This window comes from Akebia trifoliata, chromosome 8 (assembly GCF_017979445.1).
Source record: "Akebia trifoliata isolate Shusen 1 chromosome 8, ASM1797944v1, whole genome shotgun sequence".
Taxonomy (NCBI): Eukaryota; Viridiplantae; Streptophyta; class Magnoliopsida; order Ranunculales; family Lardizabalaceae; genus Akebia; species Akebia trifoliata.
Genome location: NC_141382.1, coordinates 28,788,550 through 28,804,496, shown reverse-complemented (window position 1 = coordinate 28,804,496; position 15,947 = coordinate 28,788,550).

The window sequence follows — 15,947 nt, the reverse complement described above, 5'->3', positions numbered from 1 at the left end:
GGATATGAGATTAGATATTACTTCAAATTACAAAGCCTTAAGTAATGAGCGGTACTCTGGTCGATCAAGAAAATGATTAAAGTCTGGAAAGGATGGAGGCTTATCACACTTCTACAGTAATGGGAAAAGAAGATAATGATGAAGAAAAATAAGATAAATGAAGATGTAATGATAGAAGAGACTTGAAAGAAAAGAGAAAAGAAGTTTAAGGAAATTAAGAAAGACCAAAACAAGAAAGAAGTAGGAAGGAAAGTTATTGAAAAGGTTTCAGAAAGGGAAAATGTGATGGAGGTGCAAAGGAAGACAATACCAATGGATGTTAATAGTGAAATGATAACTGAAGAAGGGGCACACCTAAACAACATGAAGTATAAGCTCATAGATCAATACATCAAAATCTTTTTACGATATGGTAATACATCTAAAGAAGATTCCCATAGTAGTATCTGTTTTTGACATTTTAAAGATTTCTCCAAGGCATGACTAGTACTTGACATAGCTTTAGCTAAAGCTTTACTTCGAAGCAATGAAGTACAGATTCTTTTTGATGAAAAAGTTCTGTATCCACCAAAGACATGGGAAGAAACTTTTCTCGTTGAGGTAAAGGAGAAAATAGAAGAATTAATGATAGAAAGGAAGACGGAATAGGTATTTAGTGTAGATAACTAGAAGGATAAGAGAAGCTTGATATGCTTCTCCAATGATGATCTGGAAGTGAATTTTCTCTATAATTAACCCTTGCATATTCAAGTGCAAGTCGATGATGTTCTAGTCAATCGAGCTTTGATTGACACTGAAAGTTTAGTAAACATATTACCTTTGTCTATGCTTAAAGTATTGGAGATCCAAAATGGTAAAATCTACACTAAAAATGCCTAGATTATCCAGGGGATTGGGAAAATATTACAACAGACTATGGGGGTGATATTGCTTAGAATAATTTGCAGTGAATTGGATTCTATCCACAACTTTTGCTTGGATGTTGCGACTTCTTACAATATTTTACTGAAAAGGCCTTGGATTCATTGCCATGGCAGAATAACTTTGTCCTATTATCAATGTTTCAAATACTTCTCAAATAGCCAGCATAAACCATATGGGTTTGAGACATAAGAAGCTAATTGTGTTGATTCAAAGTTTTATCTACTAGTAAAAAATGCGAGTGCTTCTATAGAAAATTCAGTACGACTTTAAACACTTGCAATTTAAAAAAAAAACTTTAAAAATGGAGTGATAGCTACTTTACTCCCAGAAGAAGATTCAAACAAAGAGGAATAAAAGCAATTCCATTAGTTTAGTCGCAGACACAACTAGACAAGAAAATTTGTTATGTACCGTCTGGATGTCTCAAGAAATAAGAATGCTGAAAATATCTTGAATGATTATTAGAATAAAGAATAATATGATCGCTTTTCTTCATGTTTATCACATGTGATTTTATTGATAGATTTTAGGATGCAAATAATCTGGATGAGAGTTGTTTGTTGAAAGTGATATCTGATTATGCACATTTTTCCATCAAATAATATAATTGCTCTAATTCCATCGAATATATAGAATACGTGTCGTTTTCCAGTTTGTATCTCATGAGAAATTTTTATATTTCAAACTAATTAATGTTTTGAATGGATGAATGTTTTGAAAGAGTGAATGATAATGAAAATAAATAATGATGATGAAATGGTCCATGTGTTTTTAATATTCCGACATAGCTAGATGTATCTGTAAAGTTCAAGATTTTGGTACCTGCAATGTACAAGGTATTCCAACAAATGGCCAACGTCGTAAAAAACACTTTATAATGAAAATGTATTAAAAATGTATGATTTAAATTTTTTGACACAGTTGGACGTATCCACAATGTACACGATGCTAGCACATGTTAAACAATGTATTTCTTGAATAACTAACGTTGGCAATAGTATTTTTTTAAAACAATCGTCGAGGAAAAATATTAAAGCTCTAAGGAACCTATAGAGGCAATTTTTCGCTTTACCTCAAGATATCCCTTGAAAACTCTCAGTTCGGTGGATGGCCTACAGCAGGACCACTTCGATGATTAAGTTAGAAATTAGTGTCGAGCTAATAAGAAGTTCTCTGGAAAGATTTTTTCTAACTTTTAATCTGAGTTGCAACCTGGTATTTATAAAATTCCTGACTTGTGGATTTCCCAAGATCTTTTCAACGATTTCTATTAGAGTTGTTGTGCTTGTCTTCTAGCCTAACAACTGTAGGGATTGCTATACCTACCATGTCAGGGCAAGGACAATTTTAACCGTTCTGTCAGGTTGGAAGTTGTCACATCTATCTTGTCAATGACAACACTGTCACGCCTGTTATGTCAGGCTTCAAGTGTATTCGACCTATGTTTATGAAGTTTTGGTTTAGTATAACTCGGCAAGTTGGTTATGATCTTGAGAATTTTCCACACGTCAATAACTTCGAGGAATTCCCTCCACAATATCCCCTCTTGAGGTTTTGGATCTTAATCCAAGAGCCCGAGACTTAGGAAAAGTTAGTTGCTGACACGTGGTGATTTCTGGTTAGGCATCAGTCTGACAGCTCATGATTTACACAGATTCCCAATATCCTATTGTTCAAACTTTGAGGACGACACATGTAATTATTACCCTCGTGATGCACGGTTTCGACTGCTCCGTTATACGGCGCATTTATGCACTGGTCATACGTGGTGCCTTGAGAGTGGTGGGGTTCGCATGTGCATTCGTACCTCCCACATCGTTTTCGATGCTAATAAATGCATTTTCATCCTCATTATTACTTTGTTTCTCGAGGGCCTCCTGGTTTTTTATCTGGTTTCGCATCTCAAGGCCTCTCAGGCTTATATATACTTCGTTCCCCTTCACTTTTCATTTTTTATTTTTTTCGCTATCTGCTACCTCTCTACTCTCTTGCTTTCTCTCCTGTCCTCTACTCATGCGTTTACCACAGCATGATGCCAGCAAGGTTTTTGCAAGCCCCTTTAAGCTTTCTCTATTTGTCTCCTTTTTTAAAGTTAGAGATCAAGGTCCCCTCCCCTCTCCTCTAAAAACCCATTTTCTTTTTTTTTACCTTCGCCATGGCCAGGGGGATAATCTCGGATTTTGCTCAGTTGCCGCCAAGGGTTATCTTGGATTTTGCTCAGCCAGTTGCCGCCGATGGTTTGCTCGGATTTTGCTCAGCCAGATGCCACCGAGGGTTTCCTCGGATTATGCTCCGCCAGTTGCCGCCGAGGGTTATCTCAGATTTTGCTCAGTTTCCGCCAAGGGTTATCTTGGATTTTGCTCAACCAATTGCCGCCGAGGGTTTGCTCGGATTATGCTCAGCCAGATGCCACCGAGGGTTTGCTCGGATTATGCTCAGCCAGTTGCCGCCGAGGGTTATCTCGGATTTTTCTCAGCCAGTTACCGCCGAGGGTTTGCTCGGATTATGCTCAGCCAGTTACCGCCAAGGGTTATCTTGGATTTTGCTCAGCCAGATGCCACCGAGGGTTTGCTCGGATTATGCTCCGCCAGTTGTCGCCGAGGGTTATCTCGGATTTTGCTCAGTTGCCGCCAAGGGTTATCTTGGATTTTGCTCAGCTAGTTGCCACCGAGGGTTTGCTCAGATTATGCTCAGCCAGATGCCACCGAGGGTTTGCTCGGATTATGCTCAGCCAGTTGCCGCCGAGGGTTATCTCGGATTTTGCTCAGCCAGATGCCACCGAGGGTTTGCTCGGATTATGCTCCGCCAGTTGCCGCCAAGGGTTAACTTGGATTTTGCTCAGTTTCCACCAAGGGTTATCTTGGATTTTGCTCAATTACCACCAAGGGTTATCTTGGATTTTGCTCAGTTGCCGCCAAGGGTTACCTTGGATTTTGCTCAGTTTCCGCCAAGGGTTATCTTGGATTTTGCTCAGTTTCCGCCAAGGGTTATCTTGGATTTTGCTCAGTTTCTGCCAAGGGTTATCTTGGATTTTGCTCAGTTGCCGCCAAGGGTTATCTTGGATTTTGCTCAGTTTCTGTCAAGGGTTATCTTGGATTTTGCTCAGTTTCTGTCAAGGGTTATCTTGGATTTTGCTCAGATGCCGCCAAGGGTTATCTTGGATTTTGCTCAGTTTTCGTCGAAAGTTTTCTCGGAATTATGCTCAGTTTATGCTCAGATTATGCTCAAATTATACTCATATTTTACTCAAATTTATCTCAGATTTTAAATCACACACTTGCACAGTTGTTATATCAGTCAATGAGAATTTTTTAAATTCAAAGATTTGACACTGCCAGTGAGAGCTCGCGCTCAAGGACCTGACATTTTCTTTTAGTTCGGGGAGAGTTTACCCTCAAGGATCCGAACACCCCGACGAATTGCTAAATCAGGCTGCAAAATGAACTGTCACTAGCTTTGGCATTTAGATATCGCACTATCTACCAAAATAGATTTGCTATCTAGTTTGCTTCAACCCTCTGCCAAAGAGGGGCATCTGTAGACACCCCATTTTTGCATTCGCCTGATTAATCAACTCGTCGACCCGATTGCAAAGGTTCCCAATGATGGATGTCTATTCCAATGCTTTATTTTGTTACCAGATATGTTTCAGAAATCCGGATGAGGTATCTCGAACTGACAAAACTTAGAAACCACGCTACGCTAGGAAAATACGACCCCAGAAACATAGAAATCATCATCTTGCAAACCAAAAAGAAGCTTCACGATAAAAATCACTAAAATTACCAAATTACCCCTAACATCAAAACAACCCTAGAGCCTGCATTATGCTTAGGAAAACCCACTCAAACACATTAAACAACAAATCGAAACCAAGTAAACCACTTCGCCAATTTTCACAAAATTTGACAAAATTACGAAAATACCCCTCATAAAGTTCACAATCATTTCATACAATAAAAAATTCATAAATGACAAAAACCAACATTCCCATTAAATTCCTTACGAAAAACTGATTCCAAAACATCCTGAAACATTGAAAAACGACTTAAAACGAAAAAATCCTCTCCGAGGGCAAAATGGTAATTTCACAATTTTCATAATTAAAAAATTTAAAATTAATAAATAAAACATTAAATAATTAAAGTAAAACATTAATGAAATTAATTTAAAATTTTGAACCTAAAAAATTGATCAATCGGACTTTCGGGTAAAATTGTTGAGGGTTCGTGGGATATTTCTTTAAGGACCCCTCCATTTGGGGGTCCAAAGAATTAAAGATATAATAGAAGGGGGTTCTCCAAAAATTAAAAGTAAATCAAGCAAGACTGAAGTCAAGGTATTAAAGTCAATCAAGTGAAACTGAAGTCAAAATTAAAGTCAATCAAGCAAGACTGAAGTCAAGGTACTAATCGAGTCAATCTCATAAGACTAAGGTCAAAATCCTAAATCAAAACCCTAATCTAAACTAATCAAGTCAATCTCATAAGACTAAGGTCAAAACCCTAAATCCAAACCCTAATCTAAACTAATCAAGTCAATCTCATAAGACTAAAGTCAAAACCCTAAAACCCTAAAGACTAAGTCAAAAACCCTAATTGAAATCCTAAAAGAAACCCTAATCAAACCCTAAATGCTTCTAAAAACTTTATAAATAGGAGCCTCCACACCCTATTTTCGTATCAAAGAAAAAACCTTAGAAAAAGTAGGTGAAGAAGCCTCCACAACCCCTCCAAAATCTTAATTTTGGAGCCCCAACTCCTTCCCAAACACCCCAACTCCGATTTTAGCCTAAAAAACACCCAAAAACATCCCAAAAATCCACCACAAATTCAAAGCATCCAGATCCAAGAAGGAGACACCTTGTCTCGGAGATCAAAAATCAGATCCGGAGACAAAACGAAGCAAGGAGTACGGTACAAGTAACTGTTTTTCAGATCTGAGGGAATAGTACTTTTGCAGATCGAAGGTAAGGTTTTTTTTTATTATTTTTTTAATCTAGGTTTTATCATTAGCGATGTAGTTATATTTGGGATAAGTAGAGACCGGCATTGGCCGGGCGGGGTTGGTGCCTAACACCTTCCAACCCCGTAACATGATCCCCGGATTCAGATTTCTATAGTAGATTAGTTCTTTTTATCCATTGTAGGGTCAAATTGGTTCCTAGACCGTAATAACTAGGTGACGACTCCCAAACCTCAAGGGTCAAAAGCGGATCCGCGCACCCCACGGATCGAGGGCACTTTCAGACGCCAGTGAAGGGCCAAGGCTTTTTGTTAAACCAATCCCTTAGTTGGACTTGGCACTAGTGAAGGGCCAAAGCTTTTCATTAAATCAACCACTTCGTTGGGCTCGGCACCAGTGAAGGGCCAAGGTTTTTCGTAAAACCAACCCCTCGGTTGGGCTCGTCACCAGTGAAGGGCCAAGGTTTTTCTTTAAACCAACCCCTTGGTTGGACTCAGCCCTAGTGAAGGGCCAAGGCTTTGTTTGAGTAACTGAACACAGTAGAGCTTGGAGATAAATGTTTTTATTGATAGTATCTTTTGAATTGGAAGGCATTCCATGGGGCTATGATTACATCTCTTATTACTGTTTTTAAATAATACACCCTCGCTTCCCCGACTCTATAGACAATGTACAGTCTTTCCCAATTAGCACCAAGCTTCCCGCTATTAAGTTCTTTTGTGTTGGCAAACACATTCCTCAATATCATATCTCCGATCTTCAATTCCCTTCTTCGTACCTTTCTGTCGTAAGACCTCTTTAGCTGTTGTTGATACCATGCAAGTCTTTCCAGTACCCTTTCCTGAGGTTCATCCAACCAATCTAGGTTCTGTGTTATTATTTCCTCGTTCAGGCTTGTTTCAGCGACTTGTGTCCTGGTGGTAGGGACTTGTACCTCGGTAAGGATAACTGCCTCCGTCCCATAAGCTAGTGCAAATGATGTTAAACTTAGGGCCCTTCTAGGTATTGTTCAATATGCCCATAGTACACTGTGCAGTTCTTCTACCCATTTTCATTTATGCTCAGCTAATCTCTTCTTCAAGTTGTCAAAGATGGTTTTGTTGGAAGCTTCTACTTGCCCATTTCCTTGTGAGTACCTCGGAGATGATTAGAGCGAGCGGATCCCATATTCTCTATAATATGCTTGCATTCGACCTCCCTTAAATTGTATCCCGTTGTCTGAAATTAACACATAAGGGATTCTGAAGTGAGTTATGATGTTCTCCCATGTGACTTTGATAACCTCATCTTCTCTGATTCTAGTGAGAGGATAGCCTCTACCTACTTGGTGAAGTAATCCATTGCTACCAAGATGAACTGCTTACCTCTTTTCCCTGGGGTATGGGTCTAACAATATTCATTCCCCAAATGGAGAAAAGCCAAGGAGCCATTATTGGATGAAGCTCGTTAGCAAGTTGGAGATTTAGATGCGCATACCTTTGACATTTGTCGCACATCTTAACATACCTCTTACAATCCTCCTACATCCTTGGCCAGAAATAAGCCTGAGTTACTACTTCGTTTGCTAGTGACCGTCCTCCCGAGTGATTACCGTATATCCCTTCATGTATTTATGTCATCACAAGCTTGGACTCTTCTGCTTTCAGGCACTTCAAGAGAGGTTCTCCAAACGACAGTCTATACAATTATCTGTCAAAGAGTGTGTACCTTCCTATCTTATAGAGGAGGTTTCTGGCTTTTTTCTTATCTTGGGGGAGGGCTTTTGTCTATAAGTATTCTACGTATTTCTGCATCCACCCTAGCGATCAGTTGACCTACAAATGTTCTTCCTTATGGTAGTCGATACATGCCTTTCGCTGATATTTCACGAGTATCGCTCGAGATTCTGAATCTCCGAGCATTGAGGTGATGAACGCTAGCGAATCTGCGTACCTTTATTTTTACCTCAGTGAACCAACTACACTCCTTTCTTACTGTTGCCAAGTACTTCGTCATTCGCTCATCTTTTGTTTCATATTCTTTGTTGTACTGATTTACAACTAGCTGCGAGTCAGTAAACATCGTAAGTCTACTGATCTTGAGGTCTTTCGCCATTTTGATCCCATTTACAACAACTTTATATTCTACTTCATTGTTCGAAGCCCCATACTCGAGCTTCAGTACTTTCTCAAGCCTATCAATTCTTGGAGTTATCAACATTATTTCGATGCCTACTCTGTATAGTTCGATGGCCTGTCGACGAACATCTTCCACCCTGTCTTCCTATTCCAAGCATTATTTTCCTCTGTCATTTCATCCTCTTCTTCCCAGTCAGGTTCCTCAATTGGGAAGTCTGCTAGGAGATCTTCCAATACTTTTCACTTTAGAGCTATTCAACCCTCGAACTACAGATCGTACTCTCCAAAAGTTACTACCCATATTGTCATTCGTCTAGACTTATCCAATCTGTGCATCACATCCTTTAATGGGTAGTCGGTTACTACCCAGATTCGGTGAGATAGGAAGTAAGGTTGAACTTTGTGGGTCGAGTGAACCAAAGATAGGCCAACTTTCTCAGTCTCTGTATACTTGACCTCTAAGGGGCCAAGTGTATTGTTAACATAATAGATAGGGTATTCTCGTCCGAGGTCTACCTTAAATAACACTGAGCCTATGGACAATGTCATAATTGCCAAATAGATCCCTAACTCTTTCCCGTCCTTGGAAGTGCTGAGTATTGGTTACTATTCCATATATCTTTTTAGGTTGTGAAAAGCTGCCTTACACTTTCCATTCCATATGAATTGTTTTCCCTTTTCAACAAGTTAAACAACGGACAGCATCTGTTTAGGACTCGAGAAGTGAACATGTTTAGAGCTGTTATCTTCCCAGCTAAAGTCTGTGCCTATTTCAGGTTCTTTAGACTCAGCATTTCAACCAAAGATCAAATATGATCAGGGTTTGCTTCAATACCTCTTTTGGTGACGATATGTCCGAGGAACTTCCTAAAAGATACCCTGAGCACGCAGTTCCTAGGGTTTAACCTCATTCAATATTTCTTTAGGTGCTTGATCGTCTCCCCGAGGTCATTTAGGTGATTTTCTACTTTTTAACTTTTTAGTAATAGGTTGTCGATGTATACTTCGACTGTTTTTCCGAACATGTCCTCAAACATCCTGGTCACCAATCTCTAATAAGTCGATCCTGTATTTTTTAACCCGAATGGCATAACTTTAAAGTAGAATGACCTTGTTCGATAGTGAAAGATATTTTTTCTTGGTCCTTCGTAGCTAAAGGAATCTAGTTATAACCTAAGTATCCGTCCATAAATGACATCCTTTAGTGCCCTGAGGTCGCGTCAACCAGTCTATCGATTATCGACAAAGGGAAGTTATCCTTCCGGTAGGCCTTGTTGAGGTTAGTGAAGTCAATGCATACTCTGACCCTCCCGTCCTTCTTTGGTACTGCAACTATATTTGCTATCCACTTAGGGTACTCAACTTCCCAGATGAATCCCATCCTTAAGAGTTTGTTGATTTCCTCATTTACCCCCTACCTTAGGAGTGGTGACAATCTTCTTGGCTTTTGTCGAACGGGTCGGAATACCCTATCGATGTTCAAGCGATGACATAAAATGAAGGGGTCTATTCCGGGCATATCTTCAAAAGACCAAGCGAACACGTCCTTGTTATCCCTTAATAATTGTACCGACATATCCCATTCTTGCTGTAGCAATGTTGTCCCAACACTAACTAGCTATTCCCCAACAGTCCTGAGGTCTACTTATTCCACTTCTTAGACTACTATCACCTGGGTTTCCCACATTTCTCCCTGTAATTGTTATAACTATTTTTCTTCGATGGGTGGGTCCTTTCTCTTCTTTTGGGACTCGATTCCTTGACACCATCTGGGCTTCAATGCCAAGTTAAAACACCTCTATGCGATTTTTTGGTCTCTCCTGATTTCCATCACCCCATCTTTGCTCGAGAATTAGATTATCTAATGGTAGGTCGATGGAACTGCCTTCATCTTGTGTATCCACCTCCTTCCCAAAATAACATTGTATGTTGAGTCTACATCAATCACTATGAACGTTGTCATAACCACCTTCGCTCCTATTGTTACAAGGAATGTGATTTTTCCTATCGAACTACTGGGAACCTCGTTGAATATGAATATAATGGATTGAGTTGGTAGTAGACTTTCGAGATTCCCATCTTTTTCGTTGCTTCTAGGAAGAGGATGTCAACAACCCTCCCTGCATCTACTAGAATTCTTTTGAGGTCCATATTTTCGATCGAAAGCACAATGACAAGAGCATCCTAATATGGCGTAACTATCCCTCGTAGATTGTCCTTTGTGAATACTATTGCCTGCTCTCCATGTTAGGACTCATCCTGCATGTTCTACTGACTCCCGAGATAGTGTGCACCACACTGCGTTCCTCTAGTTCGTGTCATCTTTCCCTTCTGGGCTGTTGAGGTTGTAGTTTTCAATTTTCTTCCCTCTAGGTCTTTTGTCTTCCTCTGGTTGTGGTGGCCATGTACCTCTTGAGTTTTTCATCCTCGACCATATCTTGTATGATATGCCACAATCTATAACAATCCTCAGTCAGGTGGTCCTCTGCTCTATGGTATTCACAGTATTATTTTCCTGACTTTCCTCGATAATCCCGAGGTGGTTAGAGAAAGTTAGGATTACTGCTTATGTGACTTAGTATCACAGATAGTTTTTTGTTGAGCGACGTGTACACCCGTCCTCTCTTCCACCTCGACTGTTCTTTCGGGTCCCGTTGACTCTTCTTGTTACAACCATCTCTTAGTTGGGTGGTCACTTTCATAACCTCCTAAGCTCCCATGCTGGTAAAGACTATTTGAGCTCCCTGCCTTTTATTTTTTATCAACTCTTCCACCAGGATGTATTTCTCCACTTTCGCATAGAGGTCCTCAAGCCGTGTGGGGTCAGATTTTGTCAGTGACTCATGCAATTGTGTCATAGGGATGATTACCGTCACATAAGCTGTGCAAGCGGTTGCCTCGTCCATACCTTTTGACAACTATTGCCTTTGTTCAAAATTGGGTAACAAAAGAGCATATATTCTTGCCAACTTCCTGTCATAAGTTAAAAAATGTGTTCACTCTGATCTTCTTCTTTCGTAAGTGGACAAACTATCCGATGAACATCTCATCCTGCTTAAAAACATTTGTCGTCCACCCAATTGACAGCCCTTGAAACCATGACATAGCTCGGTGCCTTAAAGTGGACGGGAAGAGTTTGTAGAGTAAAGAGTTATCATTCTGGTACAAGACCATTTGACTCATGTAGTGTAAGACATGGTCCATAGGATCCCTTGTTCTATTGTATGTCTCAACCTTCGACCAGTGAAATGTTTTTGGGGGATTAGAATTCATTATTACTAATGAGAAGATCATCCCCTTAAGTTTTTGAATTGTATTCCTTGCTTTTTGCCCAGGGTACCTTCCTCGAGCTAGTTCCTTATCCCTTCTTTTCAACATTTCTTCAACTTTTCCCATAGTCATCGGGTTTTGAGCTTTAGAACTTTCCTACTACATTCTTACTGCTGTAGAATCCACAGTTCGATCATCCTTAGTTCTCTTTGCTGCACGGAACGTATACCCCTAACTTCCTTTCCCTTTTAAACCTCCTCTAGTCTCAGGTCCCTCACCTAGTTTCTTTCTGAGCTCCTCATTCTCCCTCCGTATAGTTGTGATATCATCGTTTTATTTTTCTAACCCCCTGCGCATCTCCTCTTTCATCTCTGTTAACAAATGATACATCGTAAGCATTAGGTCTTACGGTGATGGAGGTGAATCTACTGACAAGGGGTTTGATGGTTCTCCATATCCTTCACCTCTTGTCCTCACCATACTGGTCATTTTTCTCATTGTAACGTTTCCCACGAACGGTGCCAAATTGTAGATGTGATATTTTGCTTTACTATGAGATCTCCCTTGAAAACTCCCAACTCAGTGGATGGCCTGCAACATGACCACTCTGACAATCAAGTTAGAAATTAGTGTCGAGCTAGTAAGAAGTTCTTTGGGAAGATTTTTTTAACCTTTAATGTGAGTTGCAAACTGGTATTTATAGAATTCCTGACTCTTGGATTTTCCAAGGTCTTTTCAATGATTTCTGTTAGAGTTATTGTGCTTGCCTTTTGGCCTGACAGCTGCAGGGGTTGCTATACTTGCCTTGTCAAAGCAAAGGCAGTTTCAACCATTTTGTCAGGTTCGGAGTTATCACATCTGTCTTGTCAGTGATAACATTGTCACGTTTGTTTAGGCTTCAAGTGTGTCTAACCTATGTTTATGAAGTTTTGGTTTAGTATAACTCGGCAAGTCGATTATGATCTTAAGAATTTGCCACGCGTCAATAACTCTGAGGAATTCCCTCCACGATGTGATTTTTCACTTTACCTCGAGATCTCCCTTGAAAACTCCCAACTCAATTGATAGCCTGTAGCAGGACCACTCTGACGATCAAGTTAGAAATTAGTGTCGAGCTAATAAGAAGTTCTTTGGAAAGATTTTTTCAACCTTTAATGTGAGTTGCAACCTGGTATTTATAGAGTTCCTGACTTGTAGATTTCCTAAGATCTTTTCAATGATTTCTATCAGAGTTGTTGTGCCTACCTTCTGGCCTGACAACTGTAGGGGTTTCTATACTTGCTGTGTTAGGGCAATGGCAGTTTCAGTCGTTCTGTTAGGTTGGGAGTTGTCACATCTGTCTTGTCAGTGACAACACTGTCATGCCTGTCATGTCAAGCTTCAAGTGTATCCAACCTGTGCTTATGAAGTTTTGGTTTAGTATAACTCGGCGAGTCGGTTATGATCTTGAGAATTTGCCATGCGTCAATAACTTCGAGGAATTCCCTTCACAACACCCATTGAAATGTTTACCAAATTTGTCTGATATATGTTGTAGTATGATTGAATGTAGTGAAAAATATAATGTGAAATAATCTCTACAAGATGTGATGTGATGTTACAATGAATGTTAGATGTTGTGAAATTTGAATAAAATATTTGATATAGATTGCTCATTGATATAATTGCAAGTTGCTTACTATTACCCTCAATGCATATAATTTTGAAGACATGCACTGGCAATATGACAACGAATTACCTTGCGAATCCTGTGTTTGCGAGGAATACTTTTGAAAAGACGATAATGATGAAATATTACCAGCTCTACCATATTTAGAAGATGAAATATTGTCGATAAAAGAAACATTAGTTGAATTGAATTTAGGAAAAAAATGGATAAAATAGAGTCACTTATATCGCTTCTTCTTTGAATGATGATGAAAAAATGGATTTGACGAATTTGTTGCGTGAGTATGTAGATGTTTTTGCTTGGAACTATAAAGAAATGCCAAGTTTGCCATTAGATATAGCAATGCACAAACTAGCAATTTATCCCCACTTCAAAACGGTCAAACAAGTACATCAAAAGTTCAAGAATGAATTGGAAATATATATTAGACAGGAGATCGAGAAACTGAACAAAGTTGATTATGTTAAAGAAGAACAATATCAAGAATGATTAGCAAATATTGTTCCAATTAAAAAGAAGAATGGACAAACCAGAGTTTGTGTTGATTTCCATGATTTGAACAAAATTTGTCCAAAAGATGAATTTTACTTGCCCAATATGGATATTATGATTGATAATACTTTCAACTACTAGATGTTTAGTTTCATTAGATAAATATGTCAGAGACTATGTACCAAAAAGTTTTTTATAATTTCCATGGGAATATACTATAAGATCTTGGATGTTCGACAATTTTCATTCATATTAAAAATCAAGTGGTTTAAAAATGTCTCTTAGAATTATGGGCGAGGGTGAACCTTTTACTTTACTCGATTTATAAACAACTAGATTTGGGGATTCTGAAATGCACTGTTATCACATTAAGTCTAGTTGATAGGTCTATTAAGATTTCCAAGGGTATGGTTGAGGATGTTATAGTAAAAATTAAAGATTTTTATTTCCCTGTTGACTTTGTTGTCTTAGACACATAGTCAATTATCATTCCAAATAGTCATGTTCCTATCCTCCTAGGACGTCCATTCTTAACAACTTCTAACATAGTCATTCGTTGTAAAAATAAGATTATGACTTTAACATTCAGGGATATGAAGGTCAAATTAAATGTCTTCCACAATTTTCAAGAAATTAATGTAGACGATGATGTCGAGGAAGTGAACATAATAGATATGCTAGTCAATTGAACGTATCAAGATTTTGGGTATTCTGATCCCCTAAAAAGATGTTTGGCCCACTTTGATCAAGATTTCAACATAGAAGAGTCCATAAGTGAAGTCAATGCTTTTCTTGAATTTGTATCACTCTTAGACTCCACGTGTTGGCACGCAAAAATCGAAAATCTTTCCATTAATACTTTCATTTTTGTTCCTTTCCAAATTAAATTCAAGTCACTTCTAGAGACTTTGAGATACACATTTCTTGACAAAAACTAAATTTTGCATGCGATCATTTCTTGTCACCTAAGTGTAGTCCAAGAGGAAAAGTTGTTAGAAGTTTTGAAAGAATATCAAGAAGCACCACATTAAGCCTTCTTTAGAACCTTATAGACGGCTAAATCCTATTATGAAAAAAGTAGTCTAGAGTGAAATGATGAAATTACTAGATGGGGGTATCATCTACCCATTCAAGTAGTTCCTAAGAATTATGGTATCACTGTGGTAGTGAACCAAGACAATGAGTTAATCCCCATTCAAGTAGTTTAGGGGTATGATCAGTGTCTCAAAATACTGATTTATCCGTACTTTCCCTAGGCATTTGTTTCAATTTCTATTCTTATTTTTTTATATTCAGTAAATAATAATGTTAAATCTCGAATTATCATGTTGCTTGTTCCACCATGTTCAATAGGCTTATTTACAAGAAATAATTACATTTGTCAAAATTTGATTACATGTGTGTTTATTATTTAAGTTAACAGAGCAAACTATCGAAGATGAACTTGAAATCAATAAAGCAATTTTTTATTGCAACCAGGAAGAAAAATGGAGCATCTAGCCAAAATCCAAGCAAAAAAGTGCTGACTTCACCGCACCTTGGTGTAATTTTAATGGATTATCCTAATTTTTTTGGGGTTTTCCTTTGCATGTTATCTTATCTAAAAATACAATGGCGACTCAAAATGAATCCTTCTAGAACATCGAATTTCAATAAATAAAGTCCTTCCCATATGGAAAAGGACCATTTTTTCCTTTTACCTAAGGCCCTTGGCCTTTTCTCTTGTATTTTCTATTTTTAGCTTAAGTTTTCCATTATAATTTTATAAAATTGTAAGTGAAAGAGTGTAGTTACCTTTATTCAATGAAATAAGGCTTGTTCTTGTCTATTTATATTTCTCTATAACTTACAATGACCTTAGGCTAATCTCCTCCCCATTGGAGAGTGAAGAAGCTTAGAGCAAGCTTATTTTCTATTAATATTTCGTTTTAATTCTCTTATCTTGCTTTAATGTTCATGAGTTCACTTGAAGGCTTATCCAACTCCTATGGACCAAGGTTATAGTGAAGTCCTATACCTTATATGCTAGAATTGGTGAATCATGCTTAGATAAGATCAAGATATTTCATACTTTTTTAGATGTTTGTTGGTAGGAGCTTCACACTTCAATGAGTGAAGGAGCTCTACATTTGATTTCTAAATTAAGCTTTTCTTTGTTAAATCTTTCAAATCAAAGAGATAACATCAAGCCCTTGGATTGAATTAAAAAAGAGAATAAAAGCTAAGTTTGATAGGGTAGTTGCTATAGGTGGATCTTCTCTTTAATTGTGATTTTCATCCATTGTCTTTAGCTTAACTTTCATTTCTAATAGTTTAATTTCCAACAAGCATTATTTTCTTTTGGTGACTTAAAACTTCAAAAACTATTTTAATAGTATTGGTTAGATTCGATTTCATTATCTTAGCTTTATTCTACTCCCTTTCCATTTTGGTTTGATCCCTTACTTGCCCCAAATGTGAAAAAGGAAATTACATTACTATTAACTTTTATGGGAAGGACAACGATAGTC